The sequence below is a fragment of the Acipenser ruthenus genome, chromosome 7 (assembly GCF_902713425.1).
Source record: "Acipenser ruthenus chromosome 7, fAciRut3.2 maternal haplotype, whole genome shotgun sequence".
NCBI classification, from domain to species: Eukaryota; Metazoa; Chordata; class Actinopteri; order Acipenseriformes; family Acipenseridae; genus Acipenser; species Acipenser ruthenus.
The window spans coordinates 18,342,576-18,355,158 of record NC_081195.1 but is presented as its reverse complement, the minus strand read 5'-3'; positions in this window follow the sequence as shown (position 1 = coordinate 18,355,158).

Below are 12,583 nucleotides of genomic sequence, written 5' to 3'. Positions count from 1 at the left end.
GGTTGCCATGGCACTATATCAGTGCCAGAGTTTATTGCGATGTTTTTATTTTTGTGTCCAATTGTATTGCTAAGGTTTCTTTAGGTCAGGATAATAGATGGGGTATTATAAATAGATTCTGATTGTATTTTTCAGTAAGGTTCTACTAACTAAAACAACAACATTTTCTAGGTTGAGTGAACTGGGAGAAGCTAAGTGTTTTTTTTTTAAATCTTTATTCCTGTTCAGCAGAGGTATAGAGTTTAGTGGAGAGAATTAGTAGGCTTGTAGGAGGCAAGAGGCCCTGCATCTCTAACATTACTTCTGCCTAGAAAATTAAACTAATACCTCTTACAATCCACTGTACAATCGAACCGCGGTACTGAGCCCTCAGGGTTCGTTTAAGGGGAGCCTGGGTTGTTTTTCCACTACAGAGCCGAGCCTTGCTACTAACGTCACACACAACGAAAGACAGTTATTATTAATTATTGCTGTTAATTAAATCAATTTGCCAAAAGATGAGCAAACAAATGTTGTTCAAAAATTAACAGACCAGCGGTACAGCTGTATCTTGTATTGCTATATTTTGTCATTATATTTGGAATGTCTTTATAATCCACAAATTTGACTGATTATATGACTTTATAAAGTTCAATTAGTTCTGTTGAAGGGAAAAAATGAAGGTTTTAAAAATATGATTTGTCAAAGATATCCCAAAGATATCCAATTCTTTCTAGAGTTGTTTTTTGTCTGGGTGCTTAAATAAAACAAGCTGTGCGAGCGCAACGAGACGCGTAGTTGTATGTATGGTACAGCTGTATTTTGTTGTACTCTCATTTTTGTAAATAAGTTGAGAATTTTTGTTATTTTCCGCTTTTTCTTTATATTAATATAATTGAGGTCAAGGATGAGAAATCAGTGTGTGAGGTAAGTGTACTGTACCCGCGATTTATGCCCATTTGCTTCAAATCGTTAGAAATTCGGCCATAAACATTGTTGAAATATAAAAAAAAAAGGACTTGTTTTATCATTTAAATAGTTTCAGGTACTCTAGCTCAATTTGTTAATTTGACTTTTTCTATCAATCAACAAAACCCTTTTCAATCAGAACAATAAAAATAAGCAAACATAAGTGAACAGCAAACACCAAACTAGAAAAGGACATTAATGATTAGGGCTGTCTGAGCAGTGCGATTAGCAGCAACACTAAGATCGCAAATTAATATCGTACAGAGAATCACACTTCATTATCGCAAATCTGGCCAATTTGCAGCCCATAGAAAATATACTCCTTGGTTATTATTACTTCAATTAAGTAACAATATTTTTAATAAAGCAATGTCCAGCAGTAAATATTTACTCTTTACCGAATAAATTGTCCAAATAAATAATTAAGCTTTTCTTTAATCTGCATTTTAATATTAATTGACAATGCTTACAGTAGGCCTATTTGGAATCTGCTGCTATCATTAATTAACCATATTTAGAATAGCTAATTCATTTTGTTATTCTAAGCAGTGAATTAAAAAGAGGGTGATTAGGGTTGCATTTTTTAATGAAAAAGAAAGACGGCAATTATATTTTAGTGTTATTCAGATCGGTTGTGGAGAAAAAAACAACAGCTTTGTTTTAATTGCTTTTATTGACACAGATCAGTAAGTTATGCCTTCCGGCACACAGACCGGGAATCATTTGTGCAGATCCTTATGCACTGATGTCAGAAAAGCTGTACTGAAGCCAAATGTCAGGCATGCTTACAGTGCATGCCATGAAGGGTAAACACCTGAAAAATGAAGGACAATTTCACCACTATGAAGGACGCTGAGTTTATATACATTTTTATATATTTTTTTTACCAGACCTAGAAGTCCCTGTGTATTGATTCGATGCCTATTTATATTTCTCCAAGGTTCTTTGACATGAAATCTCTAGGCCGTGTTTTTTAAATAGCTCCAATTTATTTATTTTAGCTTTTCTTTTAGTGAAGTCACAGTTCTAAGAGGAAGTGCAAAACCAATTGCCCAGTCAGCTAAAACTGCAATTAAGTGAATATTTATCACAGTACATTTGCATAGTCATTTAGCATTTTACCCATGCTTTTCCCATAATTATACAATGCTTTTACCTTAGTTTACTGTGATTTACTTGGTTTTTTAATATGCTCTACCATACCATGTTTAATTTTCTCTATGCTTTATTGCACTTTGCTGTGTTTTTACGATGCTAAAAATTTATATGGGATTGCCCCATATGATTTAAGTTTTGAAGAATTTAAAAAGGTTGATGCCTAATAAGCTCATGTTGAAAATATCATCTCTCAAAGTGAGATTGCAGAATGTAGGCTGGAAGCTTTCTGTTTGCAAAGACTCTCGTCAAAACATTTGTCTAATTTTATAACTATGTTTTTTTTTTTTTTTAGTAGGTTTGAATAACACAAAACACTGCATTAGGCTATTGTTTACAATATAACCTGTTTTTACTTTAAGCTTGCAAATCACAAGAGAACCCTGAATAAGTGATTATCACGGTTTTGAAATACATTTTATTATCTATTATTGACCCCTCTTATTTTCTGTTAAGATCTTTTAGTTCTTAATACAGGAACAAATGTGTAGATATTATCATTAAAGTGTTACAAAATCACTTCCTACTATTTTTAGGACATGCTACTTGGAGCACAGGAAGTTATTAAATACCAGGTAGAAACAGTTTCCTTTTTACTATAGTGTTCTTCTTGAAAATGTTGAAATCTTAGGTTAAAGCATAAAAAACAAAAAACAAATGATCTTTAACGTATGAAGTTGGACCAGTGATAATTCTTCAAATGATAATAAGAGGCAAGAAAACAGATTTTAAAACTCTTGTTTGATTAGCAACCACAAACACTCTTGACTGGTTTCACTGACCCTGATTGTCACTAATCTTGGGCTCATTTTTAGTAAAGTAGTCCAAGACTAGTGCTAATCAGGGTCTGTGAAACCAGCCGTTAGTTACTTTTCTGACTGTTTCATTGTACACTGCAGGAATTCAATTGATATGAATAATATTGTTGTGAAAGGGTAAGCCTCTTACTCAAACTGGCACATTTTCCAAATTTTATTTTTTAAATTTAAACAAGAGAGAGATAATCCACAGAGCAGTGTCTGAGATCAAAAGCCGGCAGAATATTACAAATGAATACAAAAGCTGTCTTAGCGAAGCCGTTTATGAACATATTCATATAATTATTGAAGCAGCTCTCCATTTATGTAAATATTTCACTGAATCAATACTGTTTCCTCTGTCCACCAAGCTTTTAAACTATAATTTGTTGGATCCTTTCAGAAAGTTTCTACTTTCAAACACCAGCAATTAATCATTGGTTTAATGGCACTGTAACTAATAGCAGAAAAGCTATATTTAATTTTCTGTTCAAACAATTTCATCTTCAAAGGTGTAACATCACAAAAGGACACTTAATTGTAACTTAATTTCTACTGCTGTGTTTTTTTTTTTCCATAAAGTTAATGGAAAAATAATCTCACTTCAGTGCATATAATTCACTTTCCCAAGATGAAGAGGGGAAACTGACAGAGAAAATTATTTAATTTTTGAACTTGCTTCATTGCCTCAGATTTCAGAAAAGTAGTGTTGACTAAGTATGAAGGTGAAAAGTTTATTTTGTGAAAACAGAAGGCTAGTACAAGAAAAACAAGGAGAGCAAATTGTGAACAGTTTTCTGTAGCGATTCATCGTCTTTCGTTGCCAGATATGGCTACAGACGCAAGCGACAGTGTAAGTGCTGGCCGTTAGCAATGGATTCAAGGAAAAGTCTTAAGACTCTTCAGAAATAGTTGTCATCTGCAGTTATGTACAGTAGAATCTCGCTAGTCCAACCCAGTTGGGACTACACCCTGTTCAGATTACTTATTTGTTCATGCTGATCACAATCAGTACCTTACAATGCCTTGTTGAGTTTCTGCTCTATGTTTTTAACCCTTTGAATAAGCAACCTGTACACGTTTAACACATTCCAACAGAATTGTGATAGCAAAGGTTTTTTTTCAGATGCTTTCAGCATGCCTTTATTATGGTTCAGATTATAGGTAATTTTGTTTTATTGGGATTTGGACAAGCGACTACTGTATAGTGATTGTAATTTAAAATCATGGACTGATTTGTTGTTTATCTAGTTCATGGATTGCTAATGCTAACCCTGCGTCAAAAGTAATTTACAAAAGTTTAGCATTGCCTAGAATTTTAGGATTGAGACATAATTTAAAAGAAAAACTATCTGAACATTATTTAGATATTTTATTTAACATCATGTAATAAAAGAAGCTACAAATGAATATCGCAAAAGTCTACTGGAAGCCATAATAGTAGTACAGTATTTCATGTTAAATTTCAAAATGTCAAATTTTTAAATTTTTTGTCAGTTTTTCATTAAGTATGTGGAAAACTACAAAGTGACATGTAATTCAATATGTTAGCGTAACATTATTCGGAACATTTTCATTTGACTTTATGAAGCAAAATGAGTTAATTCTAAGGGTGATACCAAACTTTTGGCCATAGCTGTATAAGCAATACTTCTAACAAATTAAACATGAATGTACCAGTCCTAGTACCCACTTAAGGCAGCTGAATCTAATTACTGTAGAATAATGGAAAGCATAATGTAAAATAAACAAAAATAAATGGTCCTTTAACTTTTGTCCATACAAAAGTGAGTGTCCCCATTAAAGTGCTACAGAACCTCATTCAGTGTTTGCAAGAAGCACATTATTGCTGTGACCCATGTAGACTGTGTCGCAGTGTATCCAGATCATGCTCCCTTCTGCAGCAATGCTGTTTTTCTGTTCCCACATTTCAATAACTTATTTCAGTCAGAGGAACAACATTGTTTCAGGAGGGAGTGTGATCTGGACACTGCGGTGTTTAGAAGAAAAAATATCTCTTTCGCCTGGAGAATGTTCCTGTGTAAAATTTGAACTAAAAAAATTCCTAAAAAATTCCTTTGTTGATTTACCCATGATGTGTGACTTAAAATATCAAATCAATTGGGATTATGCTGAAAAATGTATTGGTGCGATAGGATAAAGTAATGTGTTTTTTTTTTTTTTTTTTAAACTAGACTTATACATAAGTACCATTCTTCAGCACAAATTCAGACCATTCAGACAGCACAAATATTCAGATTGATAATACATACATTATAATAATACATTTATTAAGTTTAAAAGCAACCAAACAAGATTATAACAATTTATAAGACAGTGAGACTGCACATTCTTCCAAATTGTGTAGTGTTTTTTTTTTTATTTATTTTTTATCATGTGTCCACTGGCAGGTCAGTTGAGACCAAAAGCTTCACACCCAAGCTGGATTCTATCCCAGATCCTTAGAGGTGAACGTCACCAGCTCCCAAATTTGACCAGTTCATAGGTTCATGGGTTTTAATGTGACAATACAGTAGCTTTTGTGAAATCTTTATAGCATCTTGAATCAAGATGAAAAGAAAAACGACTATAGATTTGAAATAAGCGGTCAGGCTTCAGCTGTGATTAAATCTGAGGCAATGAGGTTGAAAGAGATGACTTTCCCATCTGTAATTGAAGCATTAAACATGGTTTATGCAGAAATCATCACTTGTATATGATTAGAAAAATCTAAATAAAACAAACAGTGCCTTACAAAATAGAAGAAAAGCTCAATTGAGTACATACTTATTGGTTTATTCTTCAAGTACCCTCCATTCCTGTGTCCAAGCTGTTTAGATATTCATTACAACCAGTAGACAATCTGTGAAGTAGTATGTTTGTATAATAAGACAGCTCTCTTTTTGACTGCCTCTTTGATGAGTTCCATATACTACTGATTATGTTTGGCCTCTATAGTTGACTCTTTTCTGGGGGGTAATTTACAGCCTTTTCTGATTACTTTCAATGTGAAGTGTAAAAGGAAACCATTCAGACCATGTGGGGATTGTAGTAGATTGCAGTATCATATAGATACGACTGCAAGGATATTGTTATCAAAGTTACCATTAGTTCCCATTCACTATGGCTGTACATGTTGCTCTATGTTGGAAATCAGTCTGTTAGACTGCATCTATTCAAAGCAAATAATAAAATACAATTTGGAAAGGTATCAACATACTGTACAGTCCATATCCCTCGTGCATTACTGGCATCAGCACCATGAACACATGGTTTCCCAGACATTGTGTAGCCTAGCCTTCAATTGCTCAATCTGTCAGTAGTGAAAAAATAGGTTATACAGCTATAACAAGCCACAGTGTCACTGCAGTGTCATGGTACAGCCAAACCTGCTTAATATCACCCCCCACTTATTAGCACCACGTTGAAATGTCCCAGCCAGAATATAATGGGAGGCAATGGCAACCTGATAATATAACTTTGGTTATAAGAACACTCCAGGTAATGTGAATCTACACAGATTACATAAAACTGTCATTTAACAGTCAAACTGATTTCCACCCCACTTATTATCACTTTGGGAAATAAAAACAAAAGAATGTTTACATGTTCCGAAAAGTATGGTAGTAAAATATAGCACATGGAACCCTGTAATGAGTATGTTATTCTGTGTTCTAATGCTTTTTGTGTCAGGTTACTGGTGAACTCCTGATAAAGACGACTCTGCTTATTGTCATTGTCGAGGCGCAGTCCTTTTCAAGTGATATTAAAAGTGTTTTGTAATAGTTTCATGCATGAAGTATAGACCGACACACGTTGCTTACCAAAATTGGCTGGATATTTAAATAGCCAGTTGCCCTTCTTTTGTTGCCTTATATTATTGCATTCCTCTACCCTTATAAATATTATCACAGTATTTTTTCATGGTATTTTTGCAGTTTCACCGTGGTTTTACTATGTATTTACTCTGATTTGCCATTTTTTACTAATATGCTTTAGCATGCCTTACTATTCTTTAGAATGCTTCCCTATGCTTTGCAATGTTTTCACTATGCTCTATTACACTTTGCTATGTTTTTACTGTGCTCTATTACACTTTACCATGATGTCACTGTGCTCTATCACACTTTGCAATGCTTTTACTGGGGTGTGATAAAGAGAGAAAGGATTGATGTTGCAAATCTCTCTCGTAATCAGAAAGAGCGCTGTGTAAGGTCGGTGGTATGCTGCCTCTTAGATGGACCGCCTTGATGGTAGGTGGAAACCGGAAGGTGACCATATTGGGGGGAGCGTGTAGTTGCACGTACCTGGAAAGACTCCATTGCAATCAGCTGCGGGGCGGTCCTCTATTGGAGAAACCATGGTGATGGGTTGATTGCATGGAGGACTTTGTGGGTACAAAAGGGAAGCAGCTACGTCAGTATGCCGCCTTGCGCTGACGAACGTGACCAGATGGCCGGAGCCTGTAGCGTTTGTTTTGTTTTGTTTCTCTATTTTGCAGGGGAGAATTGAGCGCCGCGGAGCCAGGGCTGAGGAACCCACAGACACACCGGAGCACTTCCCTGCAGTATCACCATTGCGTGCACTGAGAGCACTGGATCGGCACAATCCCTTGGATTATTTGTGTTAATATTTTGTTTGTTTTTTAATAAATACGGATTGTTTTTGGGAGACATACTGTCTGGACAATCATTTAATTACCTCACACCACTTGCACCTGATGACATGGGGTAATCTTTTATAAGGGCAACTCTCATCTACAACCCTGTAGCTACTCCTTAGCTTCCGGAGCTACCGGTTCACTAATCTACATGGCCAGCTTTGATACAGAAATGTCTGTATAACATTCTTGGAGTTTTGGAGTGATTTTAGTCTCACAACATCTTTTGGCGGCATGGTCCAGTAATGTCAATCATGGGGTTTCCATGCGGGTCAATTTACACGTGAAATGGCGATGTGCGTGCACGTTTGGGAGAATTACTCGGGTAAATCGGGTTTGTGGCCGAAAAAAACGGCTAAAGAGAGGGATAGGGTAAATCTCATTTACTCATGCAAATGACAAAACACACGGGGAAATCCACGGCCAGTTTCGCATGGAAACCCGCATTTCACGTGTAAATGTTAATGAGAGTTTATCGTTAACTATAACTATTGCAATGTAGCAGGTCAGTTGATACTGTGGACTCGAAGACGGCAGAAAGTAGTGGCTGATGGGCGATTTTATGATTCGCAGTGGTGTCTGGTCTGTCATGTAATATCTCTTGTGGGTTTACAGTTCTGTACAAAACCACTTACCATGAACTAGTAATAGTATTAATGCAGCTGTTTGAGAATACCCTTGCTGTAAAACCTACACTAAAGTTAAACACGAAGAGAAAGTGAGCTGCTTAATTGTCTAACTGTATTAATTCCCGTCCTTTTTTTGATCCCAGCTATGTCCAAAGACATGTATGTCTGCCCTCCACATTAATAAATATAGTTGGTGAACTGGATGTCATGAGCCAGCTCGATCGCCCAAAAAAGCGCATCCAACAAGTTGTTGATGCCCTCTTAGAACTGACCAAATAAAATTACTAATTAATATATTGATTGTGTTTTATTTGTTTGCATCATTAATCATAAATATTTAACACAGCAGTAAATCCAACACAACGTATAAGAAAGGAGAGAATCTCTGACAGCACGAGCCTCCTCAGATCGCTGCTGTCCAATTGAAACTGGCGGCTGAGGTAACCTGCACAGTTGCCATTGGGCTTGTTTTTTTGAGAGTCGCAGGTTGGAATTTGCATAAACACCCATACTCTAACATGGTTTCGCTTGTTTTGGGCTTGTTTTGAAAGGCAGTGCACGTGAACTTCAGTCCGTTTCATCAGTATCCACCACCTCCCTTTCAAGTGCCCACTACCCATATTTGCCCAAGCATGGTGTTGAATGCTTCCTCAGCAGCTGTCAGCCGTCCGGACATGTAGGGTTTCTAAGCCAGGGTAGTATATGCAGCATCACCTGATCCCCTATATGCTGTATTGTCTGAATGAAGAGAGAAATATATTTTAGCGAACCTCAGTTCCAGCAGGCAGGTGCATCACTCAGGGCGAGGCAATCCACACACAGGCGGAGGGCGGGGCATTGTGTGTGATTACGTCACCTACCAGACCTGCTTCCCCCGTGCTAAATACACTCTCCCCTGCCAGCCTCAAGTCTGCCCCAGTTCACCTTGCAAAGGAGCCGGCTCTTTTGTACAGCGGTATCAAAGCTATGCTTTAGTGCGAGAGGTCCTGGGTTCGCGCCCGCACTCCACCTGTGTGTGGATTGCCTCTCCCTGTGTGATGCACCTGTCTGCGTTGACAGAGATCGCTACAATATATAACGTCTCTGCCGGTTTTCATCCATGATGATCTGCAATACCTGTTGGTCAATTTCATTTTATACCCCCGAGTTCATTTTTAATTAATGAGTCGTAAGATAAATTAGTTGAAACAGTATTCACTACTAACGACATGGCAGTTCTAGGTAGTTTGAAAATCCGGTGGTTCTAGTGTTAATGGAATTTACTCTTTATAAGCAAATATCTTTACATAAGTTTAACTGCTGTTACTATTAGAATTAGAATTCGCTCTTAAATTAATTATTTACTGTATTCTTTATTTTGCTCTTATTTGAATTTGATCTTATTTTCTACTGATTTTACTGTACTTTATAACTTCTCTTATGAGTAATGTGATATTCTGTAATTTGATATTTTGTAATGTGATACTTTGTAGTGTGGTATTTTGTAACAACTGTAAGTTGCCCTAGATCTGCTAAGAAATAAATAATAATAGTAATAACAATTTGAAATGCAGCAAACTTGAGGTGTGTGTGTGGGGGGGGGGGTTGTTAGCTCTCTACATTATATTTGTTTGGAATTCCAATGAAACTTCTGTATTTGGGCCAAAAAATAAACCAGCAAAATGTGGCCTTCGTTATAGGAACTGTAAAAATATAGTTTTACTTGTGGGGGGCCTTTGTACCATGGCATCCTTTAAGCAAGGTTTCACTATATTCTCAAATATGATTTTTTAGTATTGGCTATTGAGGCTAATTTGAAATCCATATAATAAAGTACATACCAAATTTGCTAAGAAAACATGTGGTCAAAAATAATTCCAGATACCACATATGCAAATATATACCCCAAGAAACCTCTATCCCCTTAAAATATTTTGATCCTGGAACTGGCTCCTGTGCTTCATTGAGACTGCATACAGTTAATGCACTAACACTGAACTGTGATTCATTATTAACACATGTACTGGAGTTTGTCCTTAAGGCTTTTTCCTTGTTTGTTTATTTTTACATGTTATATTTAGTGTTTTATCAATTAGACATTAATGTCTGACGCAGCGGGAATTGCGGCTACAGTGAGTGCCCTAGAAGACAAGGTCAAATATCTAGCAGCTAAAGCCTGCTGAGAAGATAATGTCATCGTGAACTGAAAAAATATGGTGTGTATATGAGGACATTGTTTTGTTACCTGAGGATCATGACCTTTCTTCATGGAACCCGATTGCATAAAAACGTGTGGTGTATAAAATGATAAGGACATTTTCCAATGTATCAGTTCCTCGTCTGTTTTACCTTCCCTAAGTGAGCATTGTTGAGATGCTATGCTCGTCTGCTTACATTTGTGTGTGTCTCGTGTGTTTCTGTCCTTGTCTCCTGTACAGCACCATCATTCTTTGACTCAAAGGCATGCCTCCTTGTTTATCTTGTGATTTACACTTCTGTTGTCCACCTTTTGCACAGGTCTTCAGAGAGATAGATTGCTTGGCTGCCCCACATTTCTAACCTCTCTAAAATGTAGATCTTGGCTGCATTCCTGTTCCTCTTATTATATACTCTGACAGCATGTTCAATTGCACCAGAATTTTCAACACCATTAAGCCCTTGAAGCCTGGGTCCATTGCTTACATTTTAGAATATCTCTCTGAGCTTATGTATTGACCCACATTACTCCTGGGAACCATGTCACAGAACAGTGGTTAGTAAGTGTTTGTAAAATAAAAGAGCAGAACCACAGCTTTAAAAAAGAGAAAAATAAACTCACCTGAGCACAGTTTTGCTCACCCAGGAGGGTCAAAAGAACTAATAATCTCACAATTGCTTAATTCATTATGCTCTTGTTATAAAACAAAGGTTTAATACAAGTCTCAAATAGAGCCTTGTGACAGAAATATAATGAGTCTTGGTTGTAAATCTCCCTCCTGACCTGTGAGGGCGCTAAGCAGCGAGGACAGAGTTCTTTGGACGGGCTGGCGTGACAGTTCTTTCCCCGGGTCGGGAAGTCGGTCAGTTTGGAAGAAGGCGAGACTCCATTGCAAGAACGTATTGACCCGGAAGGAAACAAAGTAGCAGCCTGTGACGGAAATATAATGAGTAATGGTTGTAAATCTCCCTCACGACCTGTCCGGAGTACTAAGTAGTGAAAGAGAAAGGCTTTGGACAGGTTGGCCTGACAGTTCATTCCCTGGGTCGGGAAGTCAGTCAGCCTGGAAAAAGACGAGACTGTGGTGTGGGAACGTATTGACCTGGAAGGTAAACGAGGTAGCAGCTGCAGGCAATAGTCAGCTGAAATCGTTTACCAAGGGGTGCATGCATAATCGCATAAAAGGGTCAGGAGAATTGTAAATCTTTTCCTTCACTTTTGGTTTCGAAATAGACCAGTTAGGATGCGTGCACTGTGTATTAAAAGTATCGTGAGTGCTTGTTTTGTTTGTCTTGTCTATAATTGTTACTTGTGTGTTTATAGACGGCTAACACGTTCTGGAGCTGTCGCTAAGAGCCAGCACTGAACCCGGAACAGCACTGCACTATTTGTCACTCTTTAAACTGTATCCCCCACCACGAGCACTGCAGCACGCACCCAGGACTGGTGACCGTGGTTGTATATTGTGGGAGAGATACTGTGTTTATTGTTTAGGGCTGCAATCCCTGTTACTGTTCTCCGTGTTTTACGCATCGCTGTGTATAACCGGAGTTTATTATTTGGTCACCAGACCTGGATTATAACAAAATAAAACGTATATTTTTCCATACCGGATTACAAATCTCTGTCTGTTTATTCCTGTACTGCATCATCTCTGCACCTGTACATAATCAGCTACCACTTTGCCACAGATTGTAAAGGCATTTGTTTACCAAGGGGTCATGCGTGACAGCATATAAGGGGGACGGAGGACCCGTGCAGTAATCGTGAAAAATCGTGAGTGTTTGTTTTTCTTGTCTATAATTGTTACTTGTGTTTTCATAGATGGCTAACACGTTCCGGAGCTGTCGCTAAGAGCCAGCACTGAACCCGGAACAGCACTGCACTATTTGTCACTCATTAAACTGTATCACCCACCACGAGCACTACAGCACGCACCCAGGACTGGTGACCATGTTTGTATATTGTGGGAGAGATACCTGTGTTTATTGTTTGGGACTGCAACCCGTTATTATTAACCCAGTGCATTACACATTGCTGTGTATTGCCGGGGATCACTGTTTTGGTCACCAGACCTGGAATATAAAAATAAACCATACCCTATTCCATACCGGATTACAATCTCTGTCTGTTTTATTCCTGCATCACCTCTGCCCCTGTACGCAATCAACCACTTTGTCACAAGCATAAACTATTTTTATTTTTATTTTTTTTTACA